Here is a 16,866-nt window from a genome sequence, read left to right as displayed (position 1 = left end):
CCGAGCTGGCCAGGTTGTACACAAAACCCCAATCAACCATCGCTACTATTGTGGGCAAGAAAACGGCAATCAAGGAAGCTGTTCTTGCCAAAGGTGCAACTATGTTTTCGAAACAAGTTATCCGCCGTTAGGGTGGTGATGTAGTACTATAGAGTGTCAGGATCATTAGTCATACCTGGGAGCATATCAGCTGTGTTAAATCCTATGAAGATAGTAGAGGTAAAGAGGGAGTCGGTCACGGTTGGTGGTGGTGGTGTGGAGTCGCCTGGGTTGGTGGGTGAGGGTGAGTCGGCCATGTTTGTTGTTGTTGATGCGTTGCTCTGGGTTGTAAGGGAGGTGGATGATGCACCGGCGTCCTGCTGGGTCGTCTTATGGAATAGTTGATTTGTAGGTGCTACCTTGCTGTTATTAGTGCTGTTTCTTCTAGTAGTTGGTCTCATAGTAGTACAGGAGTTGCTGTGGTTAGATGAAGAAACTAAGATAGTTAAAAGCTTGGAGTAGGTAGTCATCTGGCAGCGGGGTTGTGCTTGAAGTTTGTGGGGCAGTCTTCGCTTCACTCGGTAATTTTTCGGTTTGTAGGTATCACTGTTGATTATCTTGGGTCATGCTGGGTTCTACGTACGTTAGTGCAGATATGATTGCAATTAGGCCATCATTGAAGCGTTAGTGGGCTCTGCAGGTGAGAAAAATAACAGAGCTTGCTGCTGCTGTAAGCAACAGAAGTTAAGCGGTTAAATATACATCACATATAATCATTGCATGTTTTTATATACAGTGGACCCCCGACATTCGATGGCATCGACATTCGATGCATTTTAATGCAAAAATTTCGCCTCGACATTCGATGGAAAACCCGACATTCGATACGATTCGTACGAGACATGGCCACGTGTGGCCTGAACTGCCCCGTGTTTGCCAGTGTTTACAAGCCAGCCAGTGTGCGCGCATCTAAGGATACATTCGGGACATTCCATATTATCACTGTTTTTGGTGCTTGTTTCTGCAAAATAAGTAACCATGGACCCCAAGAAAGCTTCTAGTGCCAAGCCTTAGAGAAAAAAGGCGCTAATGACTATTGAAATGAAGAAAGAGATAATTGCAAAGTATGAAAGTGGAGTGCTTGTGTCGGAGCTGGCCAGGTTGTATGGTAAACCCCAATCAACCATCTTTACTATAGTGAGCAGGAAAATGGCAATCAAGGAAGCTGTTGTTGCAAAAGGTGCAACTTTGTTTTCGAAACAGAGATCGCTAGTATTAGAAGATGTCGAGAGACTGTTATTGGTGTGGATAAATGAAAAACAGATAGCAGGAGATAGCATCTCTCAAGCGATCATTTGTGAAAAGGCTAGGCAGTTGCATGATGATTTGGTAAAGAAATTGACTGGAACTAGTGGTGATGTGAGTGAATTTAAGGCCAACAAAGGTTGGTTTGAAAGATTTAAGAATTGTAGTGGTATACACAGTGTGGTAAGGCATGGTGAGGCTGACAGTTCGGACCACAAAGCGGCTGAAAAAATTGTGCATGAATTCAAGGAGTACATAGATGCTGAAGGATTGAAACGTGAACAAGTGTTTAATTGTGACTGTTTTGGAAGAAATTGCCAAGCAGGACCTACGTTACTCAGAAGGAAAAGGCACTCCCAGGAGATAAGCCTATGAAAGACAGGCTTACTCTTCTGATGTGTGCCAATGCTAGTGATTGCAAAGTGAAGCCTTTATTGGTGTATCACTTGGAAACTCCCAGAGTGTTCAGGCAAAAGAAGATCCTCAAGGCTAATTTGTGTGCTGTGGAGGGCAAACAGTAAGGCATGGGTCATTAGGAACTTTTTCTATGACTGGTTACACCATGCATTTGCCCCCACTGTGAAAAATTACCTAATTGGAAAAGAAATTAGACCTTAAGTGCCTCCCGGTCATCCTACAGACTTGGCAGAGCGACTTTCTGGGGACATGAGCTTCATTAAGGTGAAGTTTTTGCCTCCTAATACCAGTCCTCTCCTGCAGCCCATGGACCAGCAGGTCATTTCCAACTGTACACAAAATCTATGTTTCAAAAGTGCTTTTTAGTGACCACAGAAACTCAACTGACTTAGAGTTTTGGAAGGATCACTTCAATATCCTCAGTTGTATAATCCTGATAGGTACAGCTTGGGAGGGAGTGACTAAGAGGACCTTGAACTCTACTTGGAAAAAAACTGTGGCCAGAATGTGTAGACAAAAGGGATTTTGAAGGGTTTGAGGCTAACCCTGAGAATCCTATGCCAGTTGAGGAATCCATTGTCACATTGGGGAAGTCATTGGGGTTGGAGGTTAGTGGGGAGGATGTGGAAGAGTTGGTGGAGGAGGACAATGACGAACTAACCACTGATGAGCTGCTAGATCATCTTCAACAGCAAGAGGCCACACCTGAGGAAACTGCTTCAGAGGAGGGGATAGAGAAATTGAAGAAGTTGCCTACTTCAAAGATTAAGGAAATGTGTGCAAAGTGGCTTAAAGTGCAAACCTTTTTTGATGAAAATCACCTTCACACAGCTACTGCAAGCCATGTTGGCAACCTGTACACTGACAATGTTGTGAACCACTTTAGGAAAGTCATAAAGGAACGAGAGGTACAGGCGTCTATGGACAGATATGTTGTGCGACAGAAGTTCAGTGACTCTCAAGCTGGTCCTAGTGGCATTAAAAGGAGGAGGGAAGTAACCCCGGAAAAGGACTTGCTACCTCAAGTCCTAATGGAAGGGGATTCCCCTTCTAAACACTAACACCATCCACACTCTTCCCTCCTCCCATCCCATCAATCATCACCAGATCTTCATTAAAGGTAAGTGTCGTAGATGAATGGTTCACAGAACCGGCACGTTGATAAATTAGGCATGTGCAACTCTTGTGTATCTTTATTAAGGAAACGTTTCGCCACACAGTGGCTTCATCAGTCCATACACAGGAGAAGCTTGAAGAATAGGAGGAGAATGAGGTAATCAGTCCCTCAACCTTGAGTCGATGTGGTCAGTCCATCAATCTTGAGTAGAATACGGCATATAAGCTGCTCCTCCGCTCATATGCCGTATTCTACTCAAGATTGATGGACTGACCACATCGACTCAAGGCTGAGGGACTGATTACCTCATTCTCCTCCTATTCTTCAAGCTTCTCCTGTGTATGGACTAATGAAGCCACTGTGTGGCGAAACGTTTCCTTAATAAAGATACACAAGAGTTGCACATGTCTAATTTATCAAAGGCAAGTGTCAATTATTCTATTGGTATTAATCTATTGTTATTGTTGTTATTTAATTATTCTATTGCATTGAACTTAATATTCATGTGGTAAAATTTTTTTTCATGCTTTTGGGTGTCTTGCACGGATTAATTTGATTTCCATTATTTCTAGGCCCGGTGGCCTGGTGGCTAAAGCTCCCGCTTCACACACGGAGGGCCCGGGTTCGATTCCCGGCAGGTGGAAACATTTCGACACGTTTCCTTACACCTGTTGTCCTGTTCACCTAGCAGCAAATAGGTACCTGGGTGTTAGTCGACTGGTGTGGGTCGCATCCTGGGGGACAAGATTAAGGACCCCAATGGAAATAAGTTAGACAGTCCTCGATGACGCACTGACTTTCTTGGGTTATCCTGGGTGGCTAACCCTCCGGGGTTAAAAATTCGAACGAAATCTTATCTTATCTTATCTTATCTTATTTTCGACATTTGATAGCTCTCAGGAACAGATTAGTATCGAATGTTGAGGGTCCACTGTACTATGTAACATGAGGCGCAAGCGGCCCCAGCTGGTGAATGGACGCGTCCCAAACGGCCGATAACCGGATTAACGGCCGATAACCAGGCACCGAGGAATCGGCCGATAACCAGGCACCGAGGAACCGGCCGATAACCAGGGGTCCACTGTACTTTTATCCATTCAAGAATCTTGTAATTGACGAGTCTTTGATTTTGTTCTAAGGTAGACTGTCGTTCAAGCAGTATATACCGAGCAAGAGGAAATGCTTTGGTGTAAAACTGTTTGTACTCTGTGACTGTGACAGTGGCCTGGTATTGGATATTATTGTATACACAGGAAGTAAAACATTGAAAGATACCAGGATGTTATTGGGTATCTCAGGTGACATAGTGAGAAACATGATGGCACCTTATCTTGGTAATGGGCATACATTATATACTGATAACTGATACACAAGCCCTTTACTCAGTGATTTCGTGCAAGTGAACATGACGGATGTGTGTGGCACAGTGCGGCATATGCCCAGGTTCAGTGCAGGCACTCGTGCTGGTGAGGGGCAGGTGTTCACTGCCAATGACATCATGGCATTACTGTGACATAACAAACGAGATGTCATATTGTTGACAACCATTCACCCTAACAAAATGCAAAATAGTGGCAAAGTTGATAGCGACTAATGAATGTATTCAAAAACCAGTGACAGTGATTGATTTTACACAAAACATGCATTTGGTTGACAAATGTGACATGCAGATTGGCTTTGTTGATTGTGAAATTGGCAAAATTGCCAAATTCTGACCACTTTATTGGATAGTTGAAATCGATAAATGGGTGGTTTCTTGTACTCATTCGATAGAAAAAATGGAGTTCTCGTGAAATAGTTATGATTTTTGTTGACTGGTACATGGGAATTGGCCAAAAATAGGGCTCAAATTTGGCGAAATCGCCGATGCGTAAACATCGTCGAGACTGCTAACTTTGCGAGAGCATAATTCTGTACGTTTTCCATGAAATTTCATACTTTTGGTGTCATTATGATTGGGAAAAAATTCTCTACCATTTCATAAGATTTTTTTTTTTTTTTTGTAAAATTTGAGACCCTGAGAAATTTAAGAAGTTTAGTGAAATTTAGTGAAGTTTAACCCTGAAAGGGTTAGGCCTAGTAGGGTACCATGAACCGTCTCTACACATTCTACATCAACAAGAAACAACATCTACAATTTAAGAACTGAAAAAAATTGTATGGCTTGTTTCGAGGCATCATGCCATGTAATCCAGTTTTTGCCGTAAGTTGTTTACTCTGGCCACCATGTTGTCATGTGTAGCTCAGTTTTCCTGGAACTTGAGTGATGTGAAAGGTGCTTGTCTATTGTATCTCAGGAAATTACAGCGTTATTACAAAAAATAATTGCCTCATTAAAACAATTTATATACATTATTCAGAACTCTGCTGCTGGGGTTCATTTATCACATGTCATTTAACTGTTGTTTAACCTGGTGATTTATGATATTTCATGTATTTACAGAATCTGGAGGAGGCCATGTGTACATACCAGTGACGACTGATCCTGAAATCGACTCTGTATGTAGAATTTTTATAGAATAGTTTGACAGCTCTATTTTATACACCCATTCTACCCATCCTGTGTGGGGGATAGTCAAAAGGTTAGAAGCACATAGTCAAAAGGTTAGAAGCACATAATGGGTCCAGGGATTTAGTACCCATGTAATGGTATCCGTATAAGTTAGAAGTAATGTACTAAAGCTTTTGATGTGGTTGCAGCTGTAAAAGGTTGTAATAAATATGAATTCAGTCACATAACATAACATTGTAGTTTATATATGGTATTAGATAGTTGTACTGTTTTAGCAAGGTATGGTTCAATGCAGATAAATTTAAGATATTGAGTTCTGTATAGTATGCAGAGTGAAGGTATTTTTTCACCAAGTATCCACTTATGTGCCACTGTGGGTAATTTTTTTCTTAACTTGAACATTTGTGAATGAGTTGTCTCTGAATTTATTTTTTTTATGTGAAAAATAAGCTTACATTCTTCAGGCCTAAATTTAACCCTTTCACTCCAGACCCCTGATTTGAAACTTGTCCACACTGTCCAAGAATTTAAAAAAAAAAAAAAAGTATGACATGGTAGATAATCTTTTTCTGACAGTAATAAAACAAAAAGTACATAATTTGATGGAAAATTGACAAAATCACGCTTTTGCGAATTTTGCTGTGTCAACGATATTTGCACATTAGCGATTTTACCCACTTTGAGTTCTGTTTTACCAATCGACCAAATTCTTAGCTATTTCACTAGTATTTCTTCCATTTTATTGATTGAGCACAAATCACCCAATCAACTATTTCAACTACCCAATAAAGTGATTAGAATGATCAATTAGACACATGTGCAACTCTTGGGTATCTTTATTGAGGAAATGTTTCGCCACACAGTGGCTTCTTCAGTCCATACAAAGGAGAATCTTGAAGAACAGGAGGAGAATGAGGTAATCAGTCCCTCATTCTCCTCCTGTTCTTCAAGTAAGTAAGTAAGTTTATTCAGGTATACACAAATACAGTTACATAGAATTATCATACATAGCAGCGTATGTGTAGAGAACCTAGGATAACCCAAAAAAGTCAGACAGAGTGACTTATTTCCATTGGGGTCCTCAATATCTTCATCATTGATTAATTTCTGGGCTGCCATAAGTAGGTCAAGTCCAAATTTGGTTAATTTTGCTCTGAATTCAGTGAAGGGGTTGATGACAGTCCCAGTAGTACTGCTTCATTTAAATGAAATGCCAACATCCGTCGTGGGAAGAACTAGAGCGCTACTCTGAATACTTGCTGACACACTACGAAGACTGGATTTGCACCCTTACCAAGAAACACTATCATTTCATAATGATGAGGCTGAAGGTTTATGCATGTTGCACTCTTTATTTCATGCAAGTTGGTTTTTGTTAAGCAAACTTTGCCAGGAAACATGCATTCACTACTTCCTTGATCGTTGCAATGCATGTACTTCTTGATTTTTTCCAGAATGTTTCCTCTTTCATTCCCAAGAATTTCCTTAACCTCTTGCTTTCTGACGAGGTCAGATAACATATTGTCTAAAACAGAATAATCTGCAGCCATCTCGTATCTTGTAAGTTCAGAGATCTTAATGTATGCCTTACGAGCGTGCGTCCTGCCAGAGCTTCCAGTCTTATAATGAACACTGAGTCTAATCAAGAGCCACTGAATGTCACTAAGAAATCACTGGAAACAAAAAGAAGTCTCAACGCTCGCAAATATCTCTGAAAAAAATATTATTCATTAACACTGTAGCGACGTTGTAGAATGAGGTGGATGGTGGAGGAAGGTAGTGGAGTCTCGTGGCTGGCAGTGTTCCTACTCCACACGTGACACCTTGAAGAATTTGCACTTAAATCGACGATGAACTCGCACAGGAGGCTTTTACGATGGCGCAAACTGATGAAGGAACATGCCTGGCTCTTGAACCCCTATGTGGTCCGTAAAAATATGGTGCTAGAACCTGTAATAAGGGTACAAAAACAGTGGTAGTGGGTTGAGGCAGCGCTTTGAGACACCACGTGGTGACTGGACCTATGAGATGAACGGCGTAAGCCACACTGGGGACACCCGCACTGGGCACGAAGATATTCTAAGCTGGGCTGGCTAAAAAAACCAACAAAATACCACAACACCACAGGGATGATAAAAGCACTCAGAACAGCTAAAACTTGAAGCACAAAGCGATGAAGATGACTATACCCACGTGGCTTGCTTGAGTACTGGGTTAGTCACCTGGGTTAGTTGCTGGCTGGCTTGGCTTAACCCTTCACACAGACTGGCTTGATAACTTGTAACGATGAGCACAGCAGGGGTGGAAAGCTGGCTTGGCAGGCAAGGCTGGATGGTGTAAGGTTAGGCTGGACTCCCCCCCCCTCCCCCACAGATTGGCTTGGTGGCTTGGCTTACTTTGCAAACCCGGGCCAACCCCTCGGAAGTAATGCAGATAAGCAAATAAAACGCTAATACACAGAGACTGACCAGAAGTAGGAAGCAATAGGCTGGTCAATGCTTGCTTGGGATAGCTGCTTGGCTAGGTCGGCGTACTGGCTACACAAAATGTCCGTCGTCGGCAGAGAATTTATCTCCGTGCATCGGCGTAATTATCAATTTTACACCCACACTGCTGTCTCCATTTGTCGTGGGGTTCAAAAGGAGATAACGAGGGTTGAAGATATACACACTTGTTGGATGGTAACAATATAATGCAGAATGTGAGAAAGGGGAGCCCAACCTGCCGTGTGTTGCCTGATAGACCTATGCGTGGATTGAGAGCGAGGTAGCGCATCCCACGCACTCATGCCGCATCCCGTGATGTCATACAAACAGTCACTAGGCCCCAGCAAAGGGGTCGTGTATGTAAAACATATGGATGGTACTATGATACACAGATCATGTGGGGGATCAGCAACTATGCTGACAGTTTATCTTGGGTCATGCTGGGATCTACATGCGTTAGTGCAGTTATGATTACAATTAGGCCATCAAAGAAGCGTTGATGGGCTCTGGCTTGTGAAAAAAATGACAGAGCTTGCTGCCGCTGCCGTAAATGGTCCAAACGTATATATACGTTCACTACCCCAGTGCCCCAAATATTTTGAAAAATAAACAAATCGTTTTTTTTTCATGGAAATAAAGAGCACATTTTTCTAAGTGTTATAGGATAAAAATAAAATTTTAGGGTCAATACTTACCGAGATATGAGGGTGCAAAGTTGGCACTTGGCGATCCCCTGATGGCAACATGGAGCGCTGCCACTTGCAGAAATTCTACATTTACCGTGTTTTCCATTTTTTTTTTCACTTTTCTTGGTTTTCATGATATGATACTTATGTTTTATAGTAAATCTTTTGAGTCCAATGTCAATTGTTGCTTATACACCAATATTATATACAAAATTATTATCATACTGTCACAAACACACATGTACACACTGACAGATGATTTTGCACACCAGGTTGAATCACTGTTATCTACAACTACAGTAGGGCCCCACTTATACGGCAGGATAGGTTCCAGGCTACCACCGTAAAGCGGAAATCGCCGTAAAGTGGAGCACCCTTTTTTTTCCACTTATAAATGCATACAAATACTAGATAACAAGTTTACACTAACATATATTAACCCTTTGAGGGTTTTCGTCGTACTAGTACGTCTTACGCGTAGGGGTTTTTGACGTACTAGTACTCATAAATTCTAGCGGCCTCAAATCTAGTGGGAGAAAGCTGGTAGGCCTTCATATGAAAGAATGGGTCTATGTGGTCAGTGTGCACAGTATAAAAAAAATCCTGCAGCACACAGTGCATAATGAGAAAAAAAAAACTTTGACCATTTTTTTTGAATAAATCAGCGACTTTGCAGTGTATTTTCGTATGGTATTTATTGTTGTATTCTAGTTTTCTTGGTCTCATTTTATAGAATGGAAGACATATTACAGAAATTGAGATGATTTTGACTGGTTTTACAATGAAAGGTGCCTTGAAATTGAGCTCAAAGTAGCAGAAATGTTCGATTTTTACCAAACTTCAAAAGTAAACAAATCGTGCCAAGCGTGCAATACACGTCAACTGGTGAGTCTAATATTCTTTCACAAGTGCACCAATAATATTTATACCATTTTTTACACTAATGCAGTAGTCTGCATAACAGTAAATCTTATATTTTTTGTGAAAATAAAAATTCAAAGTGGAAAGCAAAAGAATATAAGAGGGGCCTTGAGACGTGAATAATGACTAGAGGAAATGTCATTTTAGTGCCAGGAATGTCTTTCTTGTTTATTCTGGACCCTATTCTGAAATTGGCATCTTTTGAAATTTGTGTGAAATTGGCAAAATTGCTAAATTCTGACCACTGTACTGGATAGTTGAATTTCATAAATGAGTGGTTTCTTGCACCCATTCGATAGAAAAAATGGAGTTCTAGCGAAATATTCATGTTTTTTGTCGACTAGTACAGTGAAATTGGCCGAAAATGGGGCTCAAAGTGGGCAAAATCGCCGATGTGTAAACATCGCCGAGACCGCTAACTTTGCAAGAGCATAATTCCGTAAGTTTTCTTTCAAATTTCAAACTTTTGGTGTCTTTATGATCGGGAAAAGATTCTCTATCTTTTCATAAGAAAAAATAATTTTTTTTTTTTTTAAATTTGGCCGACCCTGAGAACGAGTTTCGGAGAGGGCCTGTCGACCCTCAAAGGGTTAAGTTAGCAATAGAACTAGGCATCAAAAAACAATAAAGTACAATACACACATAGTGCACTCATTACTTACCCTAAAATATTTATAGTCTTAATCTAGGGTGAAACAAGTAGTATTTATTGTAAGAAATCAAGTGTGGTATGTATGGTAGTCAGCCAGGCTACCATACCAGGCCAACCCACCCACACATACATTATGATATTTAAGCATCCCAGAGCGATAAAATGTATATATAGTTCACTCATTACTTACCTTAAAATATTTGTAGTCTTAATGTAGGGTCAGGAGTAAGTAAATGAGATAAAACGAATAAATTAGAGAGAGAAAGAATGAGTGCATGAGAGAGGACAGGCGCAGAGTTATGTAAACAAACCAGGCGAAGGTAAGTTTTGTAAACAAACAAAGTGTGCACGTTTGGTTTGTGTACAAGTTACACTGTGTACAAGTTGTCTCTACATTGATACGGTAGAATAAATAAAGAACACTCCCATTCTCATGTAACATCATTTTGAGAAGAAATGACGCTCTGAGTGAAGGCAATGGAAAGGAATAATTTTCTACAGTTACCCCCAGTAACATTTTCTCTTATGTTAGATTAGAAATATAAACACATATACAGTATAATGTGATCCTTTATTGACTACGTTTCGCCCACACAGTGGGCGTTTTCAAGTCACAAACAGATCTGTTTGTGACTTGAAAAAGCCCACTGTGTGGGCGAAACGTAGTTAATAAAGGATCACATTATACTGCATATGTGTTTATATTTCCATTGTGTCGGTATTTTATACCATTTATTTCCATGTTAGATTAGAAAAAATGTTATTCTTGGCATCACTTGTACAAGTTATCTGGCTACCACATCTCATATTTATGTTTATTTCTTCTATTGTGGAGTATATTTATCATCTTTATATGTTATGTATCGTGTTTATTATATAATTTTGAAAAAAATATCATGGATGGATTAATGAAAATGTGTATATTAACGTAATATACGACATTTAATGAGACTCGGTGATGATTATTATTATTATTATTATTATTATTATTATTATTATTATCATTTCTAATATGGCGCCATTTGTGCAAGTCGTCTGCTACCACATCTCATATTTGTTTATTTATTCTACTGTGGGGTGTATTTATCATCTTCATATGTTATGCATTGTGTTTATTATATAATTTTGAAAAAATATCATAGATGGATTAATGAAAATGTGTATATTAACGTAATATGCGATATTTAAATGAGACTCGGTGATTATTATTATCATTACTAATATGACGTCTGGAGACATAAAACACTCTTACTGATTTTAATGTGTACCTGCATGCCAGCACAGTATGTAAGTTTATTTAAGTACAGGTATACATAAGTATAATTATCAGAGTATATATAAAATATGAAATAACTTTTAAAAACACTTAAAATTTTGGAGTTTCCAGACATAATGGAGAGACTTAGTGCTTACGGATCTCACAGAGAATGTAAACAAACCAGGTGGGGTGCAGTGACCGTATTAGAAAGTCAGGTGGGGGGAGCCGTATAGTGAGTTTTGGTCATAATTTGAAATGACCGTATTAGCGGAACGCCGTAAAGCGGAGCCCTACTGTATATACAAGTATTTACATGTCCCACTTACGTTTCTAGAATTCCATGATTGTATGATACTCCATGAAGCATGGATTCATACAGAGTGCGGCCCCACACTGGTGACGTATGTATCGTGTGTCCTTCCACTGTTGTGGTCATTTTGTGGTAGCCGCACACACAGCACTTTCTGGGAATGCTTCTTCCTTGGGTTAAGTGGTATTGGTACCAGGTAGTGACAGTTAGGGATGATTCGGTCTGGCACTTCATCCACTGGCTGTGGTTGGGGGACAGGTTGTAGTGTGACAGGTCACTATTGAGCGGCAGGTACAGGTGTGGTGCCATACTTATTTGCTATCTGTTTTACGACATTCAGGGAGAATTCTGCAAAATGTTGTCATTTTCCAGTCTTTATTTCATACATATTGAATGCATTAAGCACTGCAATATCTACAAGGTGTGTGACTCCTACGCACACAGTCAACGAACCCTATCATCATGTCACGCTTGTCAACCAGTCACATGTTGTTCGTATAGTCCATGACAGCAGCTGGCTTTACAATTCTTTCATTGGGCTCCCTGTTCACTTTTTCTGTTTGTACCATCTCATTTCTGTGGATGGTTGACAGCAGTGTCACATCCTGTTTGTCATGCCACGTCAGTGCCATAATATCATTGGTATGAAATGCTTGCACTGCATCTTCAGCACTGCCTCCACTGAACTTTGCCATATTTTTTCTATTCCTTCTCACTGTTCCACATATATCAGTACTGTTCACATGTAGGAAATCAGCGAGCATAGGGCTTGTATGCCAGTTGTCTGTGTACAATATATGGCCCTTGCCAAGGTATGGTTCCATCATTTTTCGAACAACATTGCCAGAAATGCCCAACATGTGCCTGGTATTGTCGAGTGTGTTTTTCCCGGCATATACAGTAACATCCAACACAGGACCACTCTCACAGTCGCACACAACAAAATATTTTATACCAAAGCGATGACGTTTGCTCGGTATATATTGCTTCAATTACAGGCGTCCCTTGAACAGAAACAAGGACTTGTCAAAAACAATGTTCTTGAAGGGGTAAAAGTATGCACAGAATTTGTGCTTCATATAGATAAACACTTCCCGCATTTTGTGTACAAAGTCATTTCTGTTGGGCATATTCCTGTCTGAGAAATTCAACATTCGTAGCAACAGTGAATCTGTTGCAGGAAAGGAGGTCATGGAAGACAGGGGTACCGATAAAGTAGTCTGTGGCCCAGTAGTTGCGTATATTGTTCTTATGGGTATGTGGCATAAGCATGACAGTGGCAAGAAATAAATACATTTCAGTCACTGTTGTGTCTTTCCACATGTCTTTCAGCCATGATGATTCTCCAACCCCTGCTGTGTTGTCCATGACATATCAGTAGTAATTGTTTGTCTGGGTCACTATCAATTTCATTATAGGCTCGTCAAAGTACAACTGGAAATAGTCTTAACTCTGTAGACTCGTTCGTTAGGGGACATTCTAGCTGGATGCCACTTTCACTTGCATCAAAATCACAAGGCTGTCTCTCGAATATACTTTGTGTCCAGTTCCACTCGCGATCACATGGTGCAGGGTGGACCTGTGGCATGGGGCGAGGGGGAGCAAGAGGAGGGACATGAGTGTAGGCAGCACATGGTTGAGGGGATGCTGGTCAGTTCTTTGTCTGTCCACCCACTGCACCTGTGGTCCAGGCATTGTGCAACCCACCACTACTTCCTCCATCCCCGCATACTTGCCTTCATGATCACTTTCACTATCAGTGGCCAGGGTTTTGGAATGTGACCTGCCACAACCCTTGGAGATTGCATACGGCACACTGCCAGAACGTAGATGACGATGCCGAAAAGTACGCTTCACTGGTGAATAATAATCACTATCGCTAGACAAATCCTCCAATGGGATAAAATCCATCTCATCGTCACTTACATCACTTTCACTATCACTAAAACACCGGGAAAATGATAGTTTCCTCTTGCGTAGTTGCCTGTGGGTAACACTTGCCACTCTAGAGGTGCTTGGCCCAGGGTCTTGTGTGGCCACACTGGCCTCCCCAGAAGTACTTGGCCTAGGGTCTGGTGTGGCCACACTGCCAACCCAGAAGTGCATGGCCTACGGTCTGGTGTGGCTACATTGGCTACCCCAGAGGTGATGAGATGAGGGTCATCTGGGCTATGGTCAACATTTTCACTAATTCTTTGATTATCAGTAGCCACATCTGTCTAATCCACTAAACTGACGTTTTATATCACTTCCCTCGAATATAGAGTACTAATACGATGAGGCGCAAGTGAATCACGAGGATATTCGATGATGTTGACCCAAGATGGAGCTGAATGTAACTGGTGCTACTATGTGGTGCCCAGGCATCCCCAATTTTGTTAATACTGCACACAGAGTGCACACACCCATTCTCTCATGTCTAGGCGACTCAGGCCTATTGCGCCAGTTCTGAAGGAATGAAAAATTTAAATACAGTGGACCCTCGACTAACAATATTAATTGGTTCCCGAGAACGAATATCGTTAGTAGAGTTTTTTATCGTTAGTAGAGGCAACATGTTAGCGTTAACATACATCGCTAGTCGAATATAACGTTAGACGATGCCATCGTTGGTCGAGGGTCCACTGTATACGTTTGGGGCAGTAGTGGTGAAAACGTATAAACAGTAGGGCCCCGCTTTACAGCATTTCGCTTTAAGGCGTTTCCCTAATATGGTCATTTCAAATTATGACCAAAACTCTATGTGGCTCCCCCCACCTGACTTTATAATATGGCCACCATGCCCCACCTGGTTTGTTTACATTCTACGTGAGATCCATAAACACTGTCTATCCATTATGTCTGGAAACTCCAAAATTTTAAGTGTTTTTAAAAGTTATTTCATATTATATATACTCTGATAATTATACTTACGTATACCTGTACCTAAATAAACTTACACACTGTGCTAGCATGCAGGTACACATTAAAATCAGTAAGTGTCTTATGTCTCCAGACACCATATTAGTAATGATGATGATGATGATGATAATAATAATAATCACCGAGTCTCATTAACCCCTTGACTGTCGCAACCCCAAATCCTGAGGTGTCTCCTGGTGTCACAAAATTTCCCCTCTAACAAAAATTTTTTTTCTTATGAACTGATATTCTTTTCCCGATTGCAATGACACCAAAAGAACAAAATTTGATGGAAAACTGATGGAATTACGCTCTCGTGAAGTTTGCGACCTCGGCGATATTTACAAATCAGCGATTTTGCGCACTTTTAGCCCTATTTTCGGCTAATTCCATTGTTCCAGTCGACCAAACTCATAGCTACTTTTATAGAACTCAATTTTTTCTATCGATTGAGTACAAGAAACTGCCTATTTGCCAATTTCAACTACCCTATAACGGTCAGAAATTTACAATTTGGCCAATTTCACGAAAATTATAAAATACAATAATTTCAAAATAGGGTCCAGAATGAACAATGCAGACATTCCTGGCTCTAAACTAACATTTTCTTTGTTCATCAGTCAAGTCTCCAGGTCCCTCTGATATTACTCTTGCTTTCTATTCTGAATTTTTATTCAAACAAAAAATAAAAGATTTACTGTTATGCAAGGTACTGCAGTATTGTAATAATTGTATAAATAATGTCAGCCCATTTATAACTGCATATTAGAATGGCTACTTGGACATTTATTGAAAAATGACATCATTTGTTTACTTTTGAACATCGTTAGAAATTAAACATTTCCCCTACTATGAGCTCCATTTCAAGGTTCTTTTCATAGTAAAACCAATCAAAATCCTCTAGTTCTATAATAATATAAACGGACTAGAGCTATGATGTGCGTCACGATAATGACGTAATTACCCCAGTTACTATAATTATGATAACTTTTTACCTAATTATCATATAGAGACGAGACATACACCAAAATGTTACCAGATTGTTGAGCTATTTTTCGGTAAGCTTAACTCGTTTTTTTTTTTTTTTCGATTTTTTCTTCTCTTCCCTGGCTCGAAGTGTCTGGCGCCCCTTAACCCTTTCAGGGTATCTTAAGTACTAGTACAGTGGACCCCCCACATAATGATATTGATCCGTTCCTGAGAGCTCATTGTTATGCGATGGGATGGGAGGAGGAGAGAGTCTTAGTGTTTAGAAGGGGAATCCCCTTCCATTAAGACTTGAGGTGTCAAGTCCTTTTCTGGAGTTACTTCCCTTCTTCTTTTAATGCCACTAGGACCAGCTTCAGAGTCACTGGACTTCTGTCGCACAACATATCTGTCCATAGTGGCCTGTACCTCTCGTTCCTTTATGACTTTCCTAAAGTGTTTCACAACAGTGTCAGTGTAATAGTCACCAGCACGGCTTGCAATAGCTGTGTTAGGGTGATTGTCATCAAAAAAGGTTTGCACTTTAAGCCACATTCCACACATTTCCTTAATCTTTGAAGTAGGCAACTAATTCAATTTCTCTCTCCCCTCCTCCGAAGCAGTTTCCTCAAGTCTGGCCTCTTGCTGTTGAAGTTGATCTAGCAGCTCATCAGTGGTTAGTTCTTCATTGTCCTCCTCCACCAACTCTTCCACATCATCCCCACTAACCTCCAACCCCAAGGACTTTCCCAATGCCTCAATGGATTCCTCAACTGGCATAGGATTCCCAGGGTTAGCCTCAAACCCTTCAAAATCCCTTTGGTCTACACATTCTGGCCACAGTTTCTTCCAAGCAGAGTTCAAGGTCCTCTTAGTCACTCCCTCCCAAGCCTTACCTATAAGGTTTACACAATTGAGGATATTCAAGTGATCTCTCCAAAACTCTCTTAGAGTCAATTGAGTTTCTGAGGTCACTACAAAGCACCTTTCAAACAGAGCTTTTGTGTACAGTTTTTTGAAGTTTGCAATAACCTGCTGGTCCATGGGCTGCAGGAGAGGAGTGGTATTAGGAGGCAAAAACTTCACCTTAATGAAGCTCATGTCCCCATAAAGTCGCTCTGCCACGTCTGTAGGATGACCAGGGGCATTGTCTAACACCAGGAGGCACTTAACCCTTTGACTGTTTCCGACGTATAAATACGTCTTACGAGCCAATGTTTCTGACGTATTTATACGCACAAATTCTAGCGGCTTCAAATCGCGCGCCAAAGGCCTGGTAGGCCTACACGGGAGAGAATGGGTCTCAGTGGTCGGTGTGCACCCTGTGAAAAAAATCTCGGACCTAGCGGTGCATTG

Source organism: Cherax quadricarinatus, chromosome 18 (assembly GCF_038502225.1).
Source record: "Cherax quadricarinatus isolate ZL_2023a chromosome 18, ASM3850222v1, whole genome shotgun sequence".
Lineage (NCBI taxonomy): Eukaryota > Metazoa > Arthropoda > Malacostraca > Decapoda > Parastacidae > Cherax > Cherax quadricarinatus.
Note: the sequence above shows the minus strand (reverse complement) of the source record.